This window comes from Lissotriton helveticus, chromosome 5_1, assembly GCF_964261635.1.
Source record: "Lissotriton helveticus chromosome 5_1, aLisHel1.1, whole genome shotgun sequence".
Lineage (NCBI taxonomy): Eukaryota > Metazoa > Chordata > Amphibia > Caudata > Salamandridae > Lissotriton > Lissotriton helveticus.
Genome location: NC_136065.1, coordinates 859,453,739 through 859,477,739, shown reverse-complemented (window position 1 = coordinate 859,477,739; position 24,001 = coordinate 859,453,739). Strand labels below are relative to the sequence as shown.

General features: G+C 47.2%; 1 pseudogene; it reads right to left on the bottom strand.

Annotated features, from left to right (window-relative positions):
* Positions 1 to 7,243: 7,243 nt before the first annotated feature.
* LOC144757174 (18S ribosomal RNA) lies at positions 7,244 to 8,775 on the bottom strand (annotated as a pseudogene).
* Positions 8,776 to 24,001: the final 15,226 nt, after the last annotated feature.

Here is a 24,001-nt window from a genome sequence, read left to right as displayed (position 1 = left end):
ACCTCAGAAGCCAACGGGAATTTAGAATTATACCCATTTATTGTGGCTAGAAGGTTCTTTTTTCAATGACTACACCTCTGATTTTGTCCGGTTCTTGTTCTCTGCCAGGTATAATGGCTGTTTTTCATTCACTTGTTTATCAAGTCCGGAGCAGGAGAACTAGGTGCTAAATTAAAATGGCTCCCTTGAGCTAATAAGCTGATGAGTTCTGGTTAATGAACATGCACCACACAAGTGGTCAGAGACCCGACAAGACTTCGGGTAGCATTTCCAGCACCTCCAAAAGAACATGTTGCTCTATACCAGAGGTCTCCAAACTTTTTTGATGTCAAGACCCCCTTGTTAAACTTTTTTAGGCATAAGGACCCCCTTCTGACAAAAATTTGTAGAACCTTGTACTCTTCATCATCGACAACCATCAACAACTGTTGCTTCGCTGTTTTGTCACAGCGATGCAACAAATTTCATAAATAAGGCCCTCTTTACGTTTTTGTGGTATTCTACCATTAGGTATCGACATAAAAATAGCCTAGTAAATGGAAAATAAATAAAAAAGTTGTTACTCAGTGGGAAATGCACTGTAGTACATTATGAAACCTCTATTAGTTAAAGCACTGCAGAGGTCTGCATGTAACTAGAGAGCCAAGAAATTACATCTTGGTTGGTTCAGTGGAGACTAGTGATGTGCATTATTAGTGCTACAAGGTCACAGCCTGTGACAGAAAGCACTGCGAATATGTAAGTAATGATTTCATACTTATATTACACAGTGTCAGATAGAATGCTGTAAAAGGTGGAAATGGTTTTACGATAAAATGGTGCTTTCAAAGCGTAGTCTTTAATATTGCCAAAGTTTGTAATGCACATTTTTTCCATAGCTGTCCCTTCAACACCTCTTCAGGGGTACTACGGGCTGTCTAAATGCAGTTAAAATTAAAGCAAGCACTTCTCAGGCCCAGTTGTTAACGCTTTGCACTTCCACTCACAAAAACCAAATCTTTGTTATCACAAAGCTTGGAGTGATTTGATTAATTAAAGCCAGATCTTACTGAATGAATTCTTGTGGCAACTATTTTAATATAGTCCCTACCATCTAGTGTGGCTCGCTGTCTGTCCTTATGCCTATTTGCCAGGAAGGCTTCCTCTTTTAGCCCGGGGCTTATAAATGAAAACAGATTTAAATGAAGTAACAAATTAACAACAAAAAAGCCAGAACTACTCCCAAGCATCGTTTACACGTTTACATTTTCATTACATTCAGAGAGCAGCTGATAACGATTTAAATCGCCTTCCGGGAGGGCTTTCTTTTTTCTAAAGGAAAGCACACGTTTTGAATTGCAGAGACAAGTGAAGCTGGGGAATGCGCGACCCCCTTGCCAGGACTCCAGGGCCCCCCTGGGGGTCGCGCCCCACAGTTTGAAGACCTCTGCTCTATACTGAAGAAGGACAACTCTCCTGAAACATGAGAATGCAACGTCACTGGTGACATTTTAGATAACATGTGATTTCAAAGCCAACAAGGTAACTGATGGATGTCTTGAAACTTGTCAAACCTTTGTGGGTGGGGCGTCACCCTGCCCCGTGCAGGCTTGATGATTCTGCCCACAGGTTGGAGATCCAGCCTGCTGGGATAGGGCCTCCTGGGTGAAAGCCATGTCTTCCCCGGCCTCTCACTGGGGATCACTGGAACTTTTCAATCTGAAGGAGCCTCTGGCTCCTCCCCAATAGTAAGTCACCCTGCTCTGGGAAGGCTAGGTGGCTCTGTCCAATGGCAGGAGCCCTGGCCTGTGGGTACCAGGCCTAACAGGGGAAAGCAATGGCTTTGACCTCCTCTCACTAAAGACTACCGCATCCGAAGAGCGACTACAGGAGGAAGGTCCTTCTCCTACCTGGCCGCCAAGACCTGGAACTCCCTCCCGACCGACCTGCGCCTGACCCAAGACCACCTCCCCTTCAGGAAGAAGCTGAAGACCTGGCTGTTCGAGCAGTAGCGGCACCCCCCCCCCCCCCCCCCAGCGCCTTGAGACCCTACGGGTATGTAGCGCGCTTTATAAGTGTCACTGATTGATTGATTGATTGACTACAGGAGATATTCAGCCTGGAGGAGTCCCACGCTTCTCCCTGTCCCTACACCACCCAGCCCCAGGCAGGCTAGGTGGCTCTTCCCAGTGGGTAAAGCCACAGCTTGGGGACCAGGTTTTGTAGGCAAAAAACATGGATTTGCCTGCCTCCCACTGGAGATTACTGGAACTGTTCGTCACAACAGAATTCCAGACTCCTCCCCAGACTAAAAACTATCTTCAATTAAATGGGGACAAAACAGAGGTTCTAATGTTTGAAAATCAGCATCCCTCATGGACACATTCTTGGTGGCCTGAAAGGCTAGGATCATGTCCCAGCTTAGTTTATTCAGCAAGGAATCTTGATGTCATAGTTGACATCAACTTATCTTTTAATTACCAGGTTAATAAGATTGTGTCAGCTTGCTTTTGGGTCATAAGAACCCTTAGAAAGATATTTTTGTGTCTTTCATTGGCTACACAGAAGCAAGCTGCAGTATAATTGATCCTATCTAAGTTGGACTATTGTAATGCCCTTTACTTAGATGATCAATAAACTACAACTGGTGCAGAATGCAATGGCAAGACTGGTCTTAGATATTCCTAAGTATCATTCAATATTGGCTGCCATCAAGAAATTACACTGTGCACAAGGCATTACATAATTCAGGACTAGAGGGAATTAGGTATATCTTTTAATGATATATCCCCACTAGACAACTGCGGTCGGCTAACAAACATGGGCTTGTTGTTCCCAGGTCACGATGGGGAGGAAGGGCTTTTTCAGTCGCAGCGGATACGCTCTGGAATACTCTTCCTCCATTTATCTTCTGTGTAGAACCACATCTTCTTTTTGAAAGGCCTTGAAGACATGAGACTTTGCCTTGTAAAGACTGACCCATGAAGACTCTTTGCTCCTGTCAGATAATAGAACTGTTTGCAGCGCCTTGTGACACCTTTGGGTATTTGTTTGAGCTATATAAAATAGTCATTCATTCATTCACCCTGTTCCAAACATTCTAGATGGCTCTGCCCGGTGGCGGAAGCCCCATCTTGGGGGTCTAGGACTTCCAGGCAAAATTCATAGTCTTGCCTCTTATTGCAGATTACTGGAAGTGTTCAGCACAGAAAAGCCATGGACTCATTCCCGGTAAGACACCTTCCTGCTTCAAGAAGGATTTATGTCCTCATCATCAAGAGCCCCCTAATGTATTTTACTCTGAGTCACCGCTAGCCCCAAAATATCACCAGGAGCACTCTGAAACATCGTAGTCATACACAATACAAGGGGATAATGTCATAGCTAGGAGGAGCAGCAAAGAAAACACAAGTAGCTGAGACACACACACCAGCAGGTCTAATATAATAAAATTTAAGTTATCAAGTGTTTAAATGGAAATTTGTCCACATAATTCACCACCATTCCGATTTGGCCCACTTGCACTACGTTAGCTACCATGAGAACCTTCTAGAACCTTCTGGCCGGCCATTTTGAATCTGTAACATTTTGAAACCCTCTGAAATCTTCTCATAGGGCATTTTGAATCTAGAGCATATAAAAGACATTCTTGTCTGCCACGCCCTGCTTGGCATTTAGGAGCTCAGCAGATGCTAAATCCTGTGTGACTGTCAGACTTACCTGCTCAATCCTATCCAGCTTCCTGGAACGACATCAGTCTTGATTTGTCTAGTCATCCCAGTGGACAGCATCCCAGCATCCTTGGTCTTCACTGATTCTGGTACTACTAGCCCTGCAAAAGAAAAGACTGAGATTAATACAAGTTGCCCCAAGCTACAACATGTGCGCTTAACATCTCACTAAACTAGAAATAGGAGAGTCTAATCTTTAAAAATTTAAGAGAACATTTGTGAGACGGGTAAGGCTAAGCATGATTATTTGAGGTGGTCCCTGTGACAGGAACAGGACCTAACAACCAGCTACAGCTAAGGTGCTTAGAGACTAAGGTGTATTTGGACAAACTCTCAAGTATTAACCCCTTCGATGCTTATGACAGAACGGTTCCGTCATCAGCGTTGGTTGGGCTGTGCTGATGACCACGCCCGTTTTTCGAATCTTCAGCACAGCGTGAAAATTCGCGCCGCGCTGAAGCGGTTAAGTCCAGAGTTTGGATCTACAGATGAAAAACCTTCCAGGTTGAACATTCATACTTTGCCCACCAGCTACGGGAGGCTCAAAGAAACAAGCATTAGAAATGCAATAGGTCTCGCAGCATTAGAGTTAGTGCTTTTAGAATTGTTTATGGTTTTTTTTGTAAATCTTTAGCATGAGGTTGAGGGTGAGTGAGGGTGAGTGAGGGTGAGGGGTTGAGGGTGAGTGAGGGTGAGGCTGAGGTGTTGAGGGTGAGGGTGAGTGAGGGTGAGTGTGGGTGAGTGTGGGTGAGGGTGAGGGGTTGAGGGTGAGTGAGGGTGAGGGGTTGAGGGTGAGTGAGGGTGAGTGAGGGTGAGGGGTTGAGGGTGAGTGAGGGTGAGTTAGGGTGAGGGGTTGAGGGTGGGTGAGGGTGAGTGAGGGTGAGGGGTTGAGGGTGGGTGAGGGTGAGTGAGGATGAGTGAGAGTGAGGGTGAGTGAGGGTGAGGGGTTGAGGGTGGGTGAGGGTGAGTGAGGATGAGTGAGAGTGAGGGTGAGTGAGGGTGAGGTGTTGAAGGTGAGTGAGGGTGAGGGTGGGTGAGTGTGAGTGAGGTGTTGAGGGTGAGTGAGGGTGAGGGGTTGAGGGTGAGTGAGGGTGAGTTAGGGTGAGGGGTTGAGGGTGGGTGAGGGTGAGTGAGGATGAGTGAGAGTGAGGGTGAGTGAGGGTGAGGGTGAGTGAGGGTGAGGGTGAGTGAGGGTGAGTGAGGGTGAGTGAGGGTGAGGGTGAGGGTGAGTGAGGGTGAGGGTGAGTGAGGGTGAGGGTGAGTGAGGGTGAGGGTGAGTGAGTGAGGGGTTGAGGTTGAGGAAACTGAGTGATGTTGTGTCCAGGAAAGAAGTCCCCATGCTTACCACAGCAAATGAAGATGTTACTAACTTGTCATGAAGGTTGGGAGGCTACTTGCACCAGTTTTGGTAGAATGTCAAAGTTACCCAAAGCATTGGAGGATTATATAGTGAATTAATCGCTTCTTTATAAAGGGAGATGTTGTAGGTCTCGTTGTTCTGTTTATTTACTGCACGTGCTCACATTTAATTGGTTATTTCAAGCACTTAATAGTGGAATTCTCATGTTGTATTTAACTGACGTCAACTCCATATGTTGGCATTCCGACTTCCCTTCTACTCTGCGTTGCCACTCCCCCTTATCTTCCCCAAGCTCGTTTGTCACAATAAATACTTGAATTCAAGTAAGCAGATTTCTCTACGTTATTTAACCGTCACTACAAGCATCTTCCTGTACCACAGAATTATAGATGTCTGTAAGAGTATATTAGATCAAGTAGCTATATGTCAGAAGTAAATTGTTTAAAAATCAACCAGTGATGTTCTCCATAACATTATAAGAATTTCCATATCCTTTTTCAACCTTCAGTTTCATAATTGTTAAATAAGGCGTTTAATGATGTTTTAATACAATATGTACCAATACGTTTTCAGGATTTATGGTTTAAATATCGCTGATAATCCTTCTGGAACCAGAGGCGGTACACTGTAATTAACAAATTTGACCTTACAAGATGGCCGCATCCTTAACCACATTACTCTATATATGAACCACGTTGTTTTTAAATGCCGTTTTCTTTCTCGATGGCTTGTTATAGAGAAAGAGGGACGGAAGGCAAAAACTACTACGGGGCAAACACACTAGTTTGCCTGGCCACGGAAGGACCTGTTAGCCAATGGAGAGCTAAGTTTCCACTCGCATTAACCAATCAAACTACAGTATATTTTCCCCAGCCCCTGTGATGGGTGGGAATTTTGGCAGGGAAGGCGGGGTTATACTAGCAGCATGGTAGTGTGGCTCTCACATGTGTAAGTGTGCTGTGCAGGAACAGCTCACAGACGAGTAGCAGAGAAACGTCCAACGGCAAAATGAAGAGGAAAGCCGAGCAGCCACTCGCTGCCAGGAAGGTACAGTGTCTGAGTGCTGATAACGCTGTAGATCTTGAGTGCTGAGGTGGCCCCGCTGCACACACGTTGTTCATAGTGCAGGGTCTGTCCAGTGTTTTGGTCCTGATGGATGTCTGCAGAGCAGGTCGGGTACTGGGTGACGGTGAATTAGATGCCTGGCATCTATGCAGATGATGTAAAAAAATGTACGGAACTACGTAACCGAAAGTAAAGAAGAGTTCGATAGTCCGAGTGATGGGTCTTTACAGAGTGTCACTGCTTTGTATGTACAGAGGCCGGGTGTGATGAGAAGGCACAGAGAGGCATATAAGCAGATTGTAGAGGAGGTACAGAAAACCAGGGTTGAGGTGTAGAATCAATGCATTCGCTGTGTAGAGAGAGCCAAAGTGTTGAACTGGGGGAGGCTGTGAGAGAGAGTAGGCAAGGCTAGCGGCAGGCAGGCAAGGGAGGAGAGGAGGAGGGGGGAGGAGAGTAGGGGAGGCACGGCCTAGCGGCCGTGCAATCAAGTAGTGAGGGGGCGGAGCTGGGGGAGGCTGTGGAAGAGAGTAGGCAAGGCAGGCGGCTGGGGGCATGTGCACGCGCATTTAAGCTCAATGCGCATGCGCATTGAGCTTAAATTTCTCGTGCACTGCAAGGAATCGCCACGATTCCTTGCAGTGTGGATAAAGAGCGGATAAGTGCCAATACTCTCGCCTTGCTCGATGCGCATGCGCATCGACAGGCGAGACCTAAAAACAAAGCAAAGGGGTAGAGGGGGGTTTGAACACGCAAGGAAGGCCACAAAGGGGAGTGAGCATCCAGTGGTGGGGCTGTGTAGTAAACATTGTTTTTTTTTCTTGCTGTGCTATGCACAGAGAATGTAATCGAAAGGAAGAGAGCCAGGAAATTAAAAGCAGTGAGGGGAATCACCAAGCAGAGCAGTGTGAAGGAATGCAGCAGGAGAGGCACTTGCAGATACGGTTGTCATATCTTCTCTTTCACTTCATTTCCCCACTTCCCCTCTGCGTTGTCTTAGATTAAGCATATACAACGCTTGATCTGGAGAGCACAGTTTGGAATTGAATTTCAGGTCCTGTTCATTGCCTCCGCTGCACTCAGGATCTCAAGTTAGCCAATCTGGTAAGTTTCCTGACTCACCAGCCTCTGACACTAGGTGGCTCTGTCTGGTGGCTGGAGCCCTGGCCTGCGAGTAGTAGCAGCAAGTGGGGGGTGTACAAAGTGTAAGGACTTAATCAATGAGAGCAATTGACCCGCATTACTGGAAATTCCTCGTTCATGGGAAATAATTGCAACCTCTTTTCACAAACAGGTTCAGCTAGTTACCAGCAGCTCTCGGTGAAAGGTAGACATACGCTGATCACCATGCAAATCACTCCATCAACCAAAATCGGCCATGCACTACCAACCACAGAATCAAAAAAGAACTATGAATCTGTCATCCTTTCTGTATGTGAGCCAGATGAGATCTTCCACGTTGAGTCAAATAAAGCCGCAGGCTCCACTCCTGGTGCCGCCCTGCTGTTAATTCTTTTTAATATCAGCTTTGCAATCACACTGACCCTGGAACCCAAAGACTTTGATTTCTTTGAAGCTGCCTTTTGATTAATGACAATAACACTGCCAGATTGCTAGCTGGCATTGTCTATGGTCTGAACTGCAGCAGTATCTGATCGTCTATGAAACTTCAGCTTTCAGTCTTGATTAATCAGAACATTCTTGGCAAATGCTTTTGTGTAAGTTCATGTTGAGGTAGTCCAAGAATTTCATCTCTAGGGACACAATAAGAATGCCTCCAGTGGTCTCTCCTAATTATGACCCCAGTTCCAAAAACCAACTAAATAACCTAGAGTCATATTCCATTATTCCTAGCTGAAGTATTCAGATGACTGCCCTGCTTTGAACACTCAAATGTTTTCAAAACGCTTCGAAGTCTCAGGACATTCAGTAAAGAGTATCAAGTGGGTGGTGAGAGGCAAGTTTGGGACAGGTAGTAGCTTGCCTCGGAGTGGACTGACAGCTCCATCACAAGATCCAACTACAAGCTTTTTAATTGCAGCATTTTTAAATTACTCTATTGGAGGTAGAATAACTGCGGCTGATGGCACCAGACTTGCTTTCCAATGGATTCTTGTTAAATGATATGTATTTAAAGTCTAGTCATAACAATTATAGGGCCTCAAAAGAGTCCTGTTTTGTTATCTTTCATCACTACGTCCACAAGAGTGGGTAAATTGCAACCATGCTGCCTTCCTCGGATGTGGGGTCCATTTCAAAGACTCCCTCTACCACCTTACCTACGGTCACCATGATGGTAGGCAAGGAAAGTACCATTGAAAGTTAATATGGGAGGCATCCGTATGTATTGTCACTGTCATAGAGACATGCCATCGGCCCGAGGTTATCTAGCATCACCAAAGTGGCTGGGCAAACCTTGATTAGTCATTATTTGATGAATGCACAAATTACAGGTGGTCAGTGCTCATGGGCATGTATTAGATCTAGAATTACCACAGTTATCCAAGTAAGATGGAGGGTTCAAACAAACTATAAGTGAATTAATGAGCCATTCATATTTTCACTGTTTTGTCCGTATGTACTTACATATACGTGGCTTAATCTTTGAGACATGCATATGCTGCTAGCAGGATCAACAAGGTAGATGCACCTGTTGGAGGGAGGAGGAGTCACATACTGAACCTGACTGACCTTCGCACCATTCAGGGACCTGCTGCAGGAGCCCCTCTGCTTGCCTACAGGGGGCTGGGTGGACAGGGCAGTTGCACAGACACTGGCGGGACTAGCTTGCTTTGCATAGACGGAAGGGTTAGGCAGACCAAAGCAGGCCATGGTACAGCCTAAGAGAGATATTGGGATGCCAGCCTGAATGACAGGGACACATCACAGAATGGTCTTTTCAGGCTCCTGTGGAAATGCGCTGAGTGTAGAAGAGCAACAGTGTCGCATGCAGGGCCAGCTGTACCAGGTGGCATCTGGGTCTGGCACCATCGACCCTGCCCATTATGGTCAGACCAGTGAAGGGTACGATTCTCCAGGCTCGTTGGCCTATTCTTTGCTGGGTGAGAAGGCCCTTGAAGAAGACCACCACGAAAGGCATACCCTGGAGCTAGCCAGTCTCAGGTGGGATGGAAAGTCTGTGCTTGAAACAAAGGTAGAGGCTGGCCAAGCATTACATCTTTATATTTAGCGAATGTGCCCAATTGCTCAGAGTGCTATACTAGCTAGATCATCCTAATCAAGCAAGGGAGTGTTCCTCTGGCCTGCAGGACTCCTTTCTGGACTCTAAGTAATGCAGTGGGCCAGAGAATGGAGACCAAAGGTCGAGTCTACTCCCTCAGGCCAGCCGGATCTCTGACCCGAGTCCGGTCAGAGCTTCTTAATCCAGGCACGCAGGGGAGCGCTCCCAGGGCCTCTGAAATCCAGTCCCTGGCACTTTGTATCACAACGGGTTGGAGAATGGAGCACAGAGCCAGGAGCGTCTACCCCTAGGTCAGGGGAGACTGCCACATCCCTGTGGGACCATGTCATGGACTCTAAGTGGCACGATAGGCCACAGAATGAAGCCCAGGGCTGGGAGGTTCCACCCCAAGCCAGAAGTACCTCTGACCCAGGAACCCTGTCAGGGCTTCTAAACCTAACCTTCCAGTGTCAGCCAAATCCAATCCCAGGCGCTTCGCAACAAGATTATCCGGATAATGGAGCACAGGAGCTTGTGCCACCAGCCAATCGATGCTTTGACCCAGGGCCCGGAGAAAGCTTCTTAACCTGGTCAAACTGAATAGACCTATCCGGGCCTCCAGAAGTCCGTCCTTGGCTCTAAGTGACATGGCAGGAGTATGGAGAAGGTGTGGGCGTAGTTCGCAAAGTAGTGCTACGCGAAGCTACGCGAAGTACACTTCGCACTACGCGAGCTACGCGTAGCACTAGGCAAACTGCGTAGTAGCATGTTCGCACTGTGCAAGATGTTGTTTTCAATGATTGCAAAGTGCGGACAAGCATCCAGAACTGTGCAATCATTGAAAACGGCATCTTGCACAGTGCGAGCTGTAGTTTTCTGCCGCTCGAGTAGATTTTTACTCCAGCTGCAGCTTTCTCAACGCGGACTGGTAGTTTCTCATCGCGAGCAGTCGCGAGCATGCGCGACCACTCGCAATGAGAAACCTGACCCTCCCCGCGTTGAGAATCTCGCTGGGAGGTTTATTTTCCATGCTCCCAATCAGCAACTTGATGTTGCTGATTGCGAACAAGGAAAAAGTTTCGCGAGGATGTCATTTTGCTTGCTCACGGCCGCCATCTTGACGTTGAGCACCGCAAGCAAGCAGAAAATGACCGCTGCACTACGCTTCTGTCTATAACGTAGCTCTGGGCTAGTGGAACTCCGCTTGGGAATTGATATGAAAGCAAGGGCGGGAGTCGCCCCCTCTTCGGCTCTGACATTTATTTTGAGGCAGTGGTGGACACAACAGCCGTGACTCACGGAGGACTGGTGGAGGCCTGCGGCTGTATTGTTGAAAACTTCAATGCTAGGCACCGCGCATGCCCCACTTGAGCGTAGGCGCAGAGCACTTAGCCCCGCTGCACTCCCTCTTTTCTGGACACCGCTTGGGCCTCCGGATGTAACTTGGTGTGCACCTAGTTACAACAGGGAGGGGGTTATTACTTAGTTATTTTGTTTTCAGGAGTAGTCATTGTTGTTAATTGATTTTGGGTTTGATTGACAATTATGCGACTCACAACGCCATTTCTACAATGACATCTGTTCCACTGACATTATTTTCTTGCTATGACCTTAGCGTATGTTACTGATGCTCCTCATATCCGTGTTTTTCGGTTTGTTGTTCCCTGGTGACGTCAACAGATTTGTCACTTTGATATCAATGATGTGCTGCTAGTATACAATGTCTGACTTGTCAGCTGACTTCTTATTATTTGTGCTATGTTGCACATTACCCCTAGCTTGCATTGTTTTTCTTACCTTGACCTATATATTCCCATCACGCTCCTATTGCTGCCATTCCTCTTTTCCTGGGAATATGACTCCTGTGTAAGGGCAAGTTTCCCCGCGTATTCATTCTTTATGTGTACAAATCGATGAATATATGCAGAGTTCACCCTTATCTACACACGCTGTGTGACATACTAGGTGTGGATTGAGTCTGTTGCATTTGGATTTGGTCCCACCCTTTCCTCTCCTGTTCAGCTGAAAGGACTGGGGTCACCCAGCACCTATCAGCTCTTTTCTCTCCTCTCACTTGTGAACGCTTTGATGGTGAACTTGTGGAAAATATATTGTCCTTTGAATGACTAATAGCACTTTCTGCTTGGATTAATAGTCATGCTGCTGGCTGGCTGGTTGCCTGGGGTGGTCCTGCATGTAATGTTCATTCCCCTACTGTCACCTGGGGCATGAGCAGTAGAGTTAGTTTACCAAATTCCTTCCGTTCCTTTGTGGTCAGAGTGAATGAGCGGTTCGTAACGCAGCGGCGATAGTTATTATGCTTCCAGATAAAATGAGTTGCATGGTGAGTACAGATGGCAGGGACAACACAACACTTGCACTGCGATGAAATCCGCTAGCTACCAACAGTGTAGAGAAAGGCGGCAAGAGGTAAGAGATGCACCAACGTGTTCTTGTCTCCTGGTTCTAAATACACAAACATCAGGAGACACAAAGGGAAATGGATTAGTTGGATTAAAGAGACATCCACCAGACACAAGGATGCCACAACTGAATTTAGAAGATGTCTTTTCCCAATTAGTAGATAAGTGACTTTCAGCATTTAATGCATGCGGGTACACGGTACAACATGTTTAAGACTGCTCATGGTGACTTGGGAAACGCACATCAAGCCCTATAGGGTCTTGCTTGTCAGTGTTCACAAGAAGGTATAGAGTTCCCTCCTGTATGACACATAGCCTTCCCTGGCTTCAGAGATTCGATGATGCTTATTGCCCGGGAGCTTAGAAAGATCATTTTGGAGATGGCTGATAAAAAAGGGAATGGCATAGATACCAGTCTAATTTGTATTAGAAGAGGATATGAGTTATAAAGAGGACGAGAATGAGAAGGAAAAACCCAGTTCTCAAATGCTTGACAGCACAGAAGCAAATTAAGGTGCATAACGTTTAGATAAATTAACTGGCGAACAATTTGAGATTTTGGGTTGGCCCTCATACCTGGGTTCCTGGTGCAAGATGATACAAGTGCTGCATCTTCCAAGCGAACGGGCAAAGGAGGATTCATGTCTCTTCCATGGCCTCTATAGTCATTACACTACTAGATCAGGAGTGTTGGCAAAAGATAGAATATGGGACCAGAATATACATGACATTTATGAAATGCACCTTCTGATTTGTTTAATTTTACTTCAAACGAGGTGTAATCTTGGGGTTTGGAGGGAATACTATCTGGCCTCCAGCAGGCTATAAGCCAGATACAAATGTTTGATAAGTTTATTACATTCCTAAGTTGTCAAGTGTTTCATTTGCGAATACAAGAATTGACTTCTCCTGAAACACCTAGTGCTTCTGATTACTCCTTGGGCCGGATAAATGAGTTTACAAGGGTTGCTCGAGATGTATCCGGACTTAGATGGAGAGGAGGGAATAACGATGATGGAGGAGCATGATTGGTCTTTCAGTGAAGGTATTATGGCTCTGGAGTTCGAATCAGTGCCACAGGTAGTGGGAGTTGCAGCTAGCACAGAGCAAACTGAGCTTCAGGCTGCCCAGCCCGCAACACATAGTTTCAATTGAATTCTGAGTTCAAAATATTTTATTGAAGAATTATTTAACATATATGAAACACAATACAGAAAATAATACCGAACTATGGAAAATAGAAAAACATACTAGAATATCCCAAAGAAAGTACAATTGCATTACCAAAATTGTAAAACAGTATAAGCATAATATAAATAATAAAACAAAGATAAAAGGGCTACATTAATCAAAGATAAATTATTACAAAAATGGAAATAAGTAGCCTAAATTGTCAAACATGTACTAATGTACGAATCCAAACTAGACCACATATTAGATTTAGAAGGAGAAGAGTCCTTATGAGGTTTCAATTGAATTCTAATATCAACAGTTAAAAGAAATACACAAACACTTGCATATTAAATAGCATTAGTGGAGTTTACCTTCCTCTTTTGCTCTGATGCCCCTGGCTAACCCCAAACTCTGGGCTCCGCGCCAAGAGCAAAACCAAATACTGTACCAATATCCTGTGCCTGCCACCAGGAATATACTGTGAGAGCAGGATAAGGGTAGTCGGTTTAGTTTGTGTAATGGTCATAAACACTGGATGCAGGGATGTAGAAATATGTATTCAGGTTTTTAAAATAAGTTTGTTGCAAAAGTGTTTTGTTTCCTCCCATATTATTTCTTAGGTACCATACCGTGGAAGAGGGGATGTGTTTTTCGTAAGTGTCTATCTATGTCTTGTTTCATGCTGTGGCTGTTGTCAGCTGATAACCCCATCAGTGCAAGGTGTATCAGAAACACTATGGACAAGGGGTCCAGCAGGATGGCATGTCAAGGTCCCTTACCCCTGTTTGTTTTAAGGGTGACAGATAGAAATGCACATCGCTACTACATAGCGTAGTAGAAGGCTTGTACAAGCAGGTCAACTGATAGACCACATCAAGATCCAGTGCTGGGTCTGGTGTGGGCTAGTTGATTTGGAAAGAGGCCCCTGGGTATCTGCCCTTACGCGGAGCATGCCTAGACTTTGCGCGATGAAGTAACCTTCCTCCCTCTCACTGTTCCCCACCAACATAATCACAGCCCTAAGAAGACCCAAAATGACAATTTCTACATACACATCTCACCATCACACATTATTCCCCGACCATGACCACGAAGAATGGGGAACGACTGCCGGCTTCCACACACATACATGTTCCAGACACCACGCCCTGGTCCACCAATTCTGACATGGCATTCTACACAAATGGGATCTGGCACCAAGGATTTCTGCCTGCTGTACAATGGACGCGGGAGTTCCTAACTGGGGATGCTGACTACGCTGGCACTACACACGCCCATCAAAGATGCATTACCCTCAGCTATGGCTGCCTTTTGTCCAAAAAATGCTTGTGTGCTCGCCACAGACAGACACATGCCGATGGGGACCTCTTGCTGATGGGTTTGTCAAAAGAATGAGCTGACAATATACTACGCCTACTATCCTGGGGATATATTTGCCTCGGGTGACTAGGGAAGTTCTTTATTTACTAATCATTGTTGTATCCCCAATAACATAAGAGGCCTGAAACGTGTTGCTTAGAATGTAAATGGTTGAGTGTGTAAGTGAGACAGAATAGTGTGAGTGGAGTGTGGAGTTATTGATCTTGAATACTAGACAGCCTTGTAGAAGTATGGACTTTTTGAGAGTAGAGGATAAAAAGGTTTAGAAGCAGACAAAGGAAAGTGAAGATGGAGTGATGGTGGAAAAGTGATGCAGGGGAAAGGTGATTATGAGAATAATTTTGCAGTGAGAAGGAAGATTTCCGGTTTATTTGAGAATTATTATATTGTGTGTTTTGATATGTATACGTTTGTGTGCATGTTACTTGAAGGAAAGCTGATGATACTATTCTATAGGCTTAAGATTGTAATGCGGGTGTGCTATAATGCGATTTGAGGTGGTGCATTCGCCAGGGACTGGAGAGCGCAAACAATGTGTGGTAGTGTTGCGTCTATAAAGGCGATGCATGGTAGTTTAGTTTAATGTCATGTATTAACATGTAAAAAAACAGTATAAAATGAATATCTGTCCGTGTTATTGATATGTTCTACTGAACTAAAATGCTTTTAAGCTACAACATTGCAAGGTGAGGGTGACTGTGGCTATAAGCAAGCAGATGAGATGTTTAACATTGAACCTGAAAGTTGTTCTCAAAGCGATGCTGACACCTTTCATATGTCCAGGATTTAATGGTTTTCCATATTCCGTGTGTAATGAAGAAGTTTGGTAGAGGTTGTGAATATTTCCATGTATGGGAGACGGATTGAAACAATTCACTCACTTTAAGAATTATGTTCCTTACATAATGTGTTTTTGTGACAAGGATTCTCATACGCGCATATATGGTATGGCGTGTTGGTCCTCCTTTGATTTTGATACTGACGATTTAATGGACTGAGGTGAAACAATGTTATTACAATTAACTACGCACTAATTGATGTTTTGAGTCTTACACCAGATGACATATTACATTTTCAGGTTCCTTCCTTCTCCTTATGCAGTATAATTAGACAAGTTTATGTTATAACTGTTGCATCAAGTGATTATCAGAGACGTACACTTTCTATTCACCAATAGATGCTATGTTTTCAGATGTTATGTGCTTCCAAGGGTGATGCAGTTATGAACAGGGGGAGAGAGCCTTCTCCCATTGCACACCTATATTGTTTTTCCTGATTTATAAAATGATTTCAGTGCATTTGACCCTTGGTAAAGTTTCCGCCCTACTATGTCCGGTTGGGATTTCCAATATCTTGCAATTGTGTTTTAAATTGCTAGCAATTGTGCCTGTAATGTATGGTACTGAACAACTATTGTATTCACACCTGACCACAGGACAGGGAGTGTTCAATGAAGAATTGACCACACACGTAGTACAATGGGTGGATCAGGTGTGCACATAGGGGAGGAGTTATATAAATTATTTCTCTCATATGGTAATCAGTTGTTCTTATGAGTGCAGACCAATGCTAGACTTCAACAATTACAGCCACGGGGCAGAAGACAGTACTTCTACTTTGGCATTAGTGGTATGATGACGTACATGTGACCTCTCTAGCTCACTTTGCCACTGGATTCAAGTTAGCCTGGCTGATGAGGGCTGTTAGCCCGAAACCGGTCCCAGGATGCTTGCGTCCGGTCCAGGGAAGACATGGCTTGGTAGTTCGGGCTGGACTGTTTCCATGAGGCACAGGGTCAAGACTGATTTGCATAAAGCTTTGTCTGAACTGGGGTGGCGAAGTGAGCTAAAAAACGATGATGGATTCAACCCTGATCTGTGACTGGGGGTGAGTGTCTGAAAAGTTACAGCGCTACGTCTATTATCTCCTTGTGTTTACCTCTCTCGGGAGACCTTCCAACTCACATGGTGCAACACTATGACACACGATATTGGATCACTTTACATAGTCACTCACTGAATATCCAATGTCACACACATATTGGAACACAAGGCGATTTTCCATTTACTGCACGGAGAGGATTTTCAAGTCGTGTTTGGAGCCTCTGCAAAGCCGATTTCTATGACAGGTTTTAAAACTTCCCCTAGATATCAGCAGCAGACTAAGTAGCTTTTTTTAATAGATGGTGGCTTGTAGTAGTACAAGCCTCCTTGCAAACAATGAAATGTTTTTAGAAGCTGGCATGTCTGTAAGGCTGAGAAAGGCCCTGGGTAACTGAAAATGTGAGTTATTCCAAGGGATCTGTGCACTCACCCTGCCACTGCTTCACTCATGACTTCTATCTCTTCTTCCTGCTCTTTTGGGGAGGTATGTGAGTCACGTTTGAGAAGCCACACGGTGGCACAGTATCTTATGCCATGTAATTTTTATTTACAAATATAATCCAGAGTGGCAAATATTACACTGCCTGTGCATGCTTTCAATGAGTTTGCATGCCACACAAAATCATGTAAAAATAAGTCACTAGGGGAGTGCTAAAATACAAACCATTCCGGACAAAAGCCCAGGATTTATACAGGCCAATACTGTAGATCTGATGCATGTTGGTGAAATTGGTGAACTTAGAATCAAAGGCCCATTATATACTAAAACCTTGATCCTACTTTTGTTTTAATCTTTCCCATCCCCCCCCCCCCCCCAATAAAGGGAAACCTTGGGAGTGGATGAGAAATTTTTAATGTAAAGTTACTCCCCCCTGGTTAACATTTTTCAAAGAGCTTCCTGGAACATGGTTGAGCCCACCCTAAACATTCGGAGTTAGGGTGAACCCGATGATGAAGCATGCTACTATTAGAGTGGGTGAGTGCTTTGTATGAAAAAGGTTTTTTCTCCTTTTCCCACTTCCTTAGGAGTGGAGTATAGGTGTGGCCCGTAACCTTTCTCTGCTTGTAAGTGTCTCTTACTCTTGAGGGACACTCCAGTGTTAGTAGCACATTGGCGTAGGGAGGACGTATTCCTCCCTCCTTGTTTAAAACCTTGGCCGCGGCGGTAATTCCGCCGCGGCGCTGGGGGGGAGGAGGGGGCCGCGCGGCACCGCCATGCTGGTGACGGAACCACTCCGTCACCAGCCACGGGCGCGCTGTGCTTGTGACGGAGTGGTTCCGTCATGGCCCCGCACGCTCAATGGAACACTCAGCGCAGGCGCGAGATTAATGCTGCGCAGGCACGGCTGCCGGGTCGTGACGGAACCACTCCGTCACCAGCACAGCACATCCGTGGCTGGTGACGGAGTGGTTCCGTGACCAGCATACAAGGGGTTAAAGGATCTCCCTACCCTTCAGCTCTATCGTTTTTCTATCCTCCGGAGCGCTGTTTGATTAGTTGTGTGGTCTCAAGGAAACCATTCCATGCATTGACTTCATTTTTTGTGGTTAATTGAATTATTTGGAGTTAGGTGAGATCATTAGTGTAAGTTTATGCAAATGGTTGGTGAAATGTATAGATAGATTAGAAGAGAAACGTTATCATTAGCCTGCAAACATATACATTCAAAGAAGAAGAGGATGGATCGATGAAATGAGCTTGGGACATTTTGCAGGAATGTGATAGAGAGTAAAGCAGACTGACATGCAGCAGTGTAGGCTACATTGAGAGACAGTAAGGTCTGCAGATGATGGAGGGTAGGAAGAGGATCATTCAATACAAAGGAAGGTCAATTTTTAATGCTGGTTTTGAGGAACTTATTAGGAGGACTGATTTTTTCATTCAAAACGCATACACTCCGAGGATGTAAAAGTGCAGAAACAACATTGTTTCCATATGAGATACAAGATTGTACATTCAGACCTCAACTCCGGGAAACCGGGTTCGAGTCTCGGCAAAGACACCAGCATCCTGTGATCCTGGGCAAATCACTTAACAAAAAGTGTTGTTTTTAAAAATGAATGTGTCTTCGTGTAAGCGCAACTGGTGCTCCTGCTCGTGCTCTGTTACTCGATGTCTTCGGGTTAGGTTCGCACTATATAAAGGTTCGCAACAAAAAAAAAAAAAAACGAATAAGCAGTGTCAGTGCTAGATAGAATTTAAAAAATGTGTCAATGCCTCACTCACATGCTGAAAAGGGGGGGCCCTCGGCCCCCCCGCACGCATGGCGGCGCGGCGACCGCCTCACCTCCTCTCTCCTCGGGTCCTTCGACGGTGGGGGCGTGCCCTGGGGGCGCGGCCCACCGCCGATTGGCCGGCGCCCCTCCTGACCCGGATTCAATGGACTGGTTCCGGGTCGGGGGGGGCGGGCGATAGGAGGGGCCACCCGGCCCCTCGGGAATAAGAGGTGGGGAGCGCCCAGGAGACCCCCTTGTCCCTGGACGCTCCCTCGCTGAACGCTGTGCCCCGCGTTCGGGGCTTCTTTGTTTTGTAATCTTTTTCCGCTTTCTTTTTCAGGTTCCTGGAGGCGTTTTGTTTTGGATCCCTTTGTGAGCGGCTAGGGAGCGTCGACGCAGCGAGCGGAGGCCACCGGCTGAAGAGGCCAGCTCGGGCGGAGTTCATCCGAAGCACCACACCGCTTCGGGAACAGGAGCGGCTAGAGAGCGGCGCCGCATCAGGGACCTGGAGAACAAAGTCGGTATTTCTGCGTGAAGGGGCCGGCGGCGAGGAGGTATTTTTTGGCGGGACCTGGGGCGGCCCGATCGTTCAGACCGGTAAGGTGGGACTTGAGGGTTTACACTGGGGAATTGGGGCTGCACCGGCGGTATTATAAGTACGGGGTTTGGGCGGTAGAAGCAGTTCCCAGTTTCCCAGTTCCCAGTTTACCGTCCATCGAGGGGAAGTGAGCGGGGCCGGAAAGGCTGCATCCGTTCTGTTAAATACCCGCTGCGCGCCTGTTTTATTTGCTCACGCGAGTGCTCGTAGGGCATTTTTGGTACGCTTTCTTTCTTTAGGAGGTGAAGCAGGGTCGACCAGGGCAGCTCCTGGATGGGAGACCCCATTTAAAGTGTGCAATCGTTAAAAAGATTGAATGTGACTTTGGAACTGTTTTTACAATTGTGATAAAAAAGTGAATTGATGTTTTAAAAATCTGGCTTCAGAATTGTTTTACAATTGTAAGAGAAAAGTGAATTGATGTTTTATAGATCTTTTAATGCTGCATTGACTTTTGCTATTGGAGACTGCTAACGAAATGTGTAGTTGCGAGTAAGTAGGGAATTCACTGTTGTCTCATAAATATTCTGTCCCGGAAGGAATGTTAATTTTCTGTTTCTGATCTAAACGAATTTAGTAGTGCACATCCCAACAGGGTGGTAGGGGGGGGGTTCAAGCCTCCATTGTTTTAAACCGGGTTTTTTCCTAAATCTGCCCTCCTTGGTTATTACATGGTGGTAATACATATCTCTATTTCAGACCTTTAACGAGACTACTGGCGCAATTCACTCACAGATAAGGACGTAAGGACGGTAAACGCGCGGCCTGGTGTGGTTCGTGATTACAGACCGATATCGCCGGCGAATACGCAGGACTGGTCGGTAAGAGGGGTACGGGGGGCTAGCATTCATTGCTCCTGGTGGCCGCCGGGTGGGTCTACATTAGGTTTACTCACCCCCTTACATAAGCGGACAAGCCGCTAGTGTTGCGGTCGCCGTTGCATGGTGCTGAAAGCCCCCTGGTGACCCTCCATCTGAAAGGTACACACAGCTGACCGGTTGGGAACTAAGTAGGCAGCGGGTGTTTTTGGGGTTAGCGTCATGCCAGGTCCAAGGGGTGGAAAAAGGGGGTCCAACATGGAGGCTATGATGCGGGCTATGATGCGGGAGATGAGCGACATTAAGCAACAGCTAGGACAAATTAAGGAGCGGGAAGCTCGGTTGGAGGATAGAGAGGGCGAGGCACCGGGCCCGTCCGGGAGACCGATCCGCAAGAGGGTGGCACCAGTGCCAAGAGGGGAATTTGTCACCCCGCAAGGGAAACCTAGGTCCAAACGACCCAAAGAGGCGGTCCCCACCCCAGGCCCAGTGGATCCGTTACCCGCCGCACCGCCCGCGGTGGTCCCACCCCCGCATGTGCCTACACCCATTGCCCCTGTGGTGCCGGTGCCGGCAGGTCAACCAGTAGACGCTGGGTCTGCTCCCGCACCGGTGCCCACAATCCCGGGTACAGGCGGGCCACACCCGGCGCCCGCCCTGCCAGCTGTGCCAGGACCACTGGGCATAACCCCAGTGGTACCTGTTGTCCCGGGGGGTAATGTAGATTCAATGCCACCCGAATTGTTGTCTCAGTTAACGGCCATGATGCCATGGCTCCAAAAAGGGGGAGCCTTCCCGAATTCTGCAGACCATGCGGCAGAGGCGGCAAGGTTTGTAGAAAAAATCAGATCGGCACCAGTCGCCGACAGTGTTGCATTGCCAATTTCTTCTCCCCTTGCAGGTCCAAGTGTTCCCCAGCTGGACGGAGTAAAAGGGCAGCTGCCCCCGGTGCCCGCACTTGGTAAGGAAGTGGCATTGCCGCTCTTGGGGGACGGTGTGATACCTTCCAGGAGCGAAAATCTAGCTCAGCATGTGTCTTTAGCTGTGAAAGAAATGATTTGGGCTGATAAATACGTGTACATTTATTCTTTATTGTTGGATAATAGGGAAATGGAGCAGGCAAAAGCATTGAAAGAGTGGATGCTTCCAAGTGAATGGAGGGCGCAGTGTACTAGATTCAGGGTTGAGGAAAATCTCAATAATTGGATGCAAGCATGGGCTGTTTTCACTGCAGTTAAGGCTGAGCGTCCTCCAGATCTGCAGGCTGCATTGGCTTGCTACTCGAGCAGGATTGTGGGGTGGAGTCAACAGTATTCTGGGGAAGCATGGAAGGGTTATGATGTCAACTTTAGGAAGGCATTGGAATTCAATAGATCATTGCCATGGGACTCGGTAGATTCCATGGCTTGGCACAAACAGTTCTCTGACACTGCACCGCCCCCTCAGTTCGGTGCGGTCAAGGCGTTCACTAGACCGCAGCAGCCCTTTCGGCCCCCCCAAACGAGTGAAATACCTGGGAAATTTAGGGCAGGTGGGCCAGAGAAGAAAGGGGTGTGCTGGGATTTTAATAGGCGTACCTGCGCAAGGGCCGCGTGTAAGTTTAGGCATGCATGTTCCTCCTGTGGGCATCCCTCTCATCCAGAAACTACCTGTAGGTCCAAGCAAGGTAACACAGGACAGAGGGGTAGGGGAAAGCCACTATAAGTCAGACAGGTTACGCCCCCCCACTCCAGTGGATGTGGTGGCAATGATTCCATTGTTGAACAGATACCCTGACCACAAAGCGGCCACCCTACTCCAGGAGGGTTTTTCTAAAGGTTTTAGGATCCCGGCCGGGGGATACACAGGCAGTGCGCACTGTAGAAATCAATTATCAGTCAAACACAATCCGGCTGTTGTGGCCGCCAAAATTGACAAAGAGCTTTCCTTAGGCAGGATAACTGGCCCTTTTTCCGCAGTGCCAGTACCCAATTTTGTGTGTTCCCCACTGGGAGTTGTCCCCAAGAAAGAGAAGGGGCAATTCAGATTGATTCATAACCTGTCAGCGCCAAAGGGGGCGTCACTGAATGATGCCATTGACGAAGGTATCTGTAGTGTTAAGTACGCCTCTTTTGATCAGGCTGTTACCTTATTGCAGGCCACTGGACCCGGGGCGCTGATGGCGAAATCAGACATAGAATCCGCCTTCCGCCTCCTCCCAGTCCACCCGGCGGACCAGCATCTTTTAGGTTTCACCTTTAGGGATAGGTTCTACATGGACAAATGCATGCCTATGGGTTGTTCTATTTCTTGCGCCTACTTTGAGATGTTCAGTTCATTTCTTGAATGGGCCATGAGACAAGTGTCGGGCCATCAAAGGGTCATGCATTACTTAGATGATTTCCTCTTCCTCGGTACAGCGGGTTCTCAGGAGTGCGCACTGGCATTGCAGGAATTTTGCGTGCTCATGCGGGCTTTTGGGGTCCCGCTTGCGCCTGGGAAGACGGTGGGCCCGACCACCTGCTTGGAATTTCTGGGCATCGAGATTGACTCAATGGAGAGATGTTTTAGACTACCCAGGGACAAGGTGTGCAAATTCAAGGCATCGCTACAGTTATGCCTCCGGAAGGAGAAGGTCACTTTGCAGCAATTACAGGAGGTGGTAGGGCAATTGAATTTCGCACTAAGAATCATCCCAATGGCTCGCCCCTTCTCTCGCTCCATCGCGCATGCGATGAGGGGGCTGAAGGATAAGCACCACCGCACGCGCCTATCGTCTGAAATTCGCCAGGATATGCTCATTTGGATGGCATTCCTGGAGGACTTTAACGGTAGGGTGGTCTGGCCCGGCCCGCTCACGACGTCGGCGGAGTTGGGATTATGGACTGATGCGGCCGGTAGTGTGGGCTTTGGTGCCATCCTAGGGAATAGGTGGGTCGCTCAACAATGGCCAGAAGAATGGAACACATGGGGTTTGCTCAGCAACATTGGCTTCTTGGAACTTTTTCCAATATGGGTGGCACTGATGGTTTGGCCCGAACACCTATGTAACCAATCAGTGGTGTTTTGGTCAGATAACATGACAGTGGTGGAATGTATCAATCAGCAGGGGGCGCGGTGTCCTTTCATACTTCGTCTGATCAAAGAAATTGTTCTGCGGTGCCTTAAACTGAATGCTAATTTTAGAGCCAAACATGTCCCTGGTGTTTTAAACAATGCTGCTGACTCCCTTTCTCGCTTCAAAATGCAGGTTTTCAGGGAACATCTCCCCACAGCAGACTCCTCGCCAGCACACTTCCCAGCAGTACTTTGGCAGATTGGTGCCCCAGATTACAGGACCTCGTGGTCGCTAGCCTAGCCCCCAGGACCAAGACGGCTTACGAAGGGGCGTTTCTGTCTTATTGTGCTTTCTTGGGGCCACAGTGGGAAGTGCTTTGGGCGAAGGAGGATGGGTTTGCAGCCTATTTAGAATGGATGCACAAAGAGGGGCGCTCAGTGGCAGCGGCGACCAGACATAGGGCAGCAGTGTCATTCTTCGCTCAAGCTAGGGGCTTCAGGGATCCCACTAATACCTTTATGATACGCAAGGCTTTAAGGGGATGGCGCCGTATTCAGGGACACCAGAAGGATAAGAGGAAGCCCATGGGGTTGGCCCGGCTAACAGCCTTACTGGGCACGCTGGAGATTATTTGTAACTCGGAGTGGGAAGTGCTTCTTTTTAAGGCGGCGTTCTCCCTGGCATTTTATGGGGCGCTGAGAATTAGTGAACTTGTGGCAGGATCCAAGTCTGACATATTAGGTGGCTTGCAGAAGGCTGGGGTGACGATAAGGGGTGACACCATGTGGGTGATTATCCAGAAATCAAAGACCGATCAAGAAGCTAGGGGTCACACCATAGTTCTGCAACGGGCACCCGCCAACCCGTGCTGCCCGGTGAGGCACGTAGAAGCACTCATGGGACGGATGGTCGGTTCAGCAGGCAGGGCGTTGCTCTGTCACGCCGACGGGAGCCCCTTGACCAGGTATCAATTCAGGAGAGTGTTCGAAATAGGGGTTACAAAAGCAGGTCTTGATCCTAGAGATTTTGGATCCCATTCCTTCAGGATTGGGGCAGCAACTGAGGCGGTGGCGGGGGGCCTCCCGGTGGAAAGAGTGAAGACAATTGGAAGGTGGTCATCAGACTGCTATAAACGTTATGTTCGGATTGACATGCTATG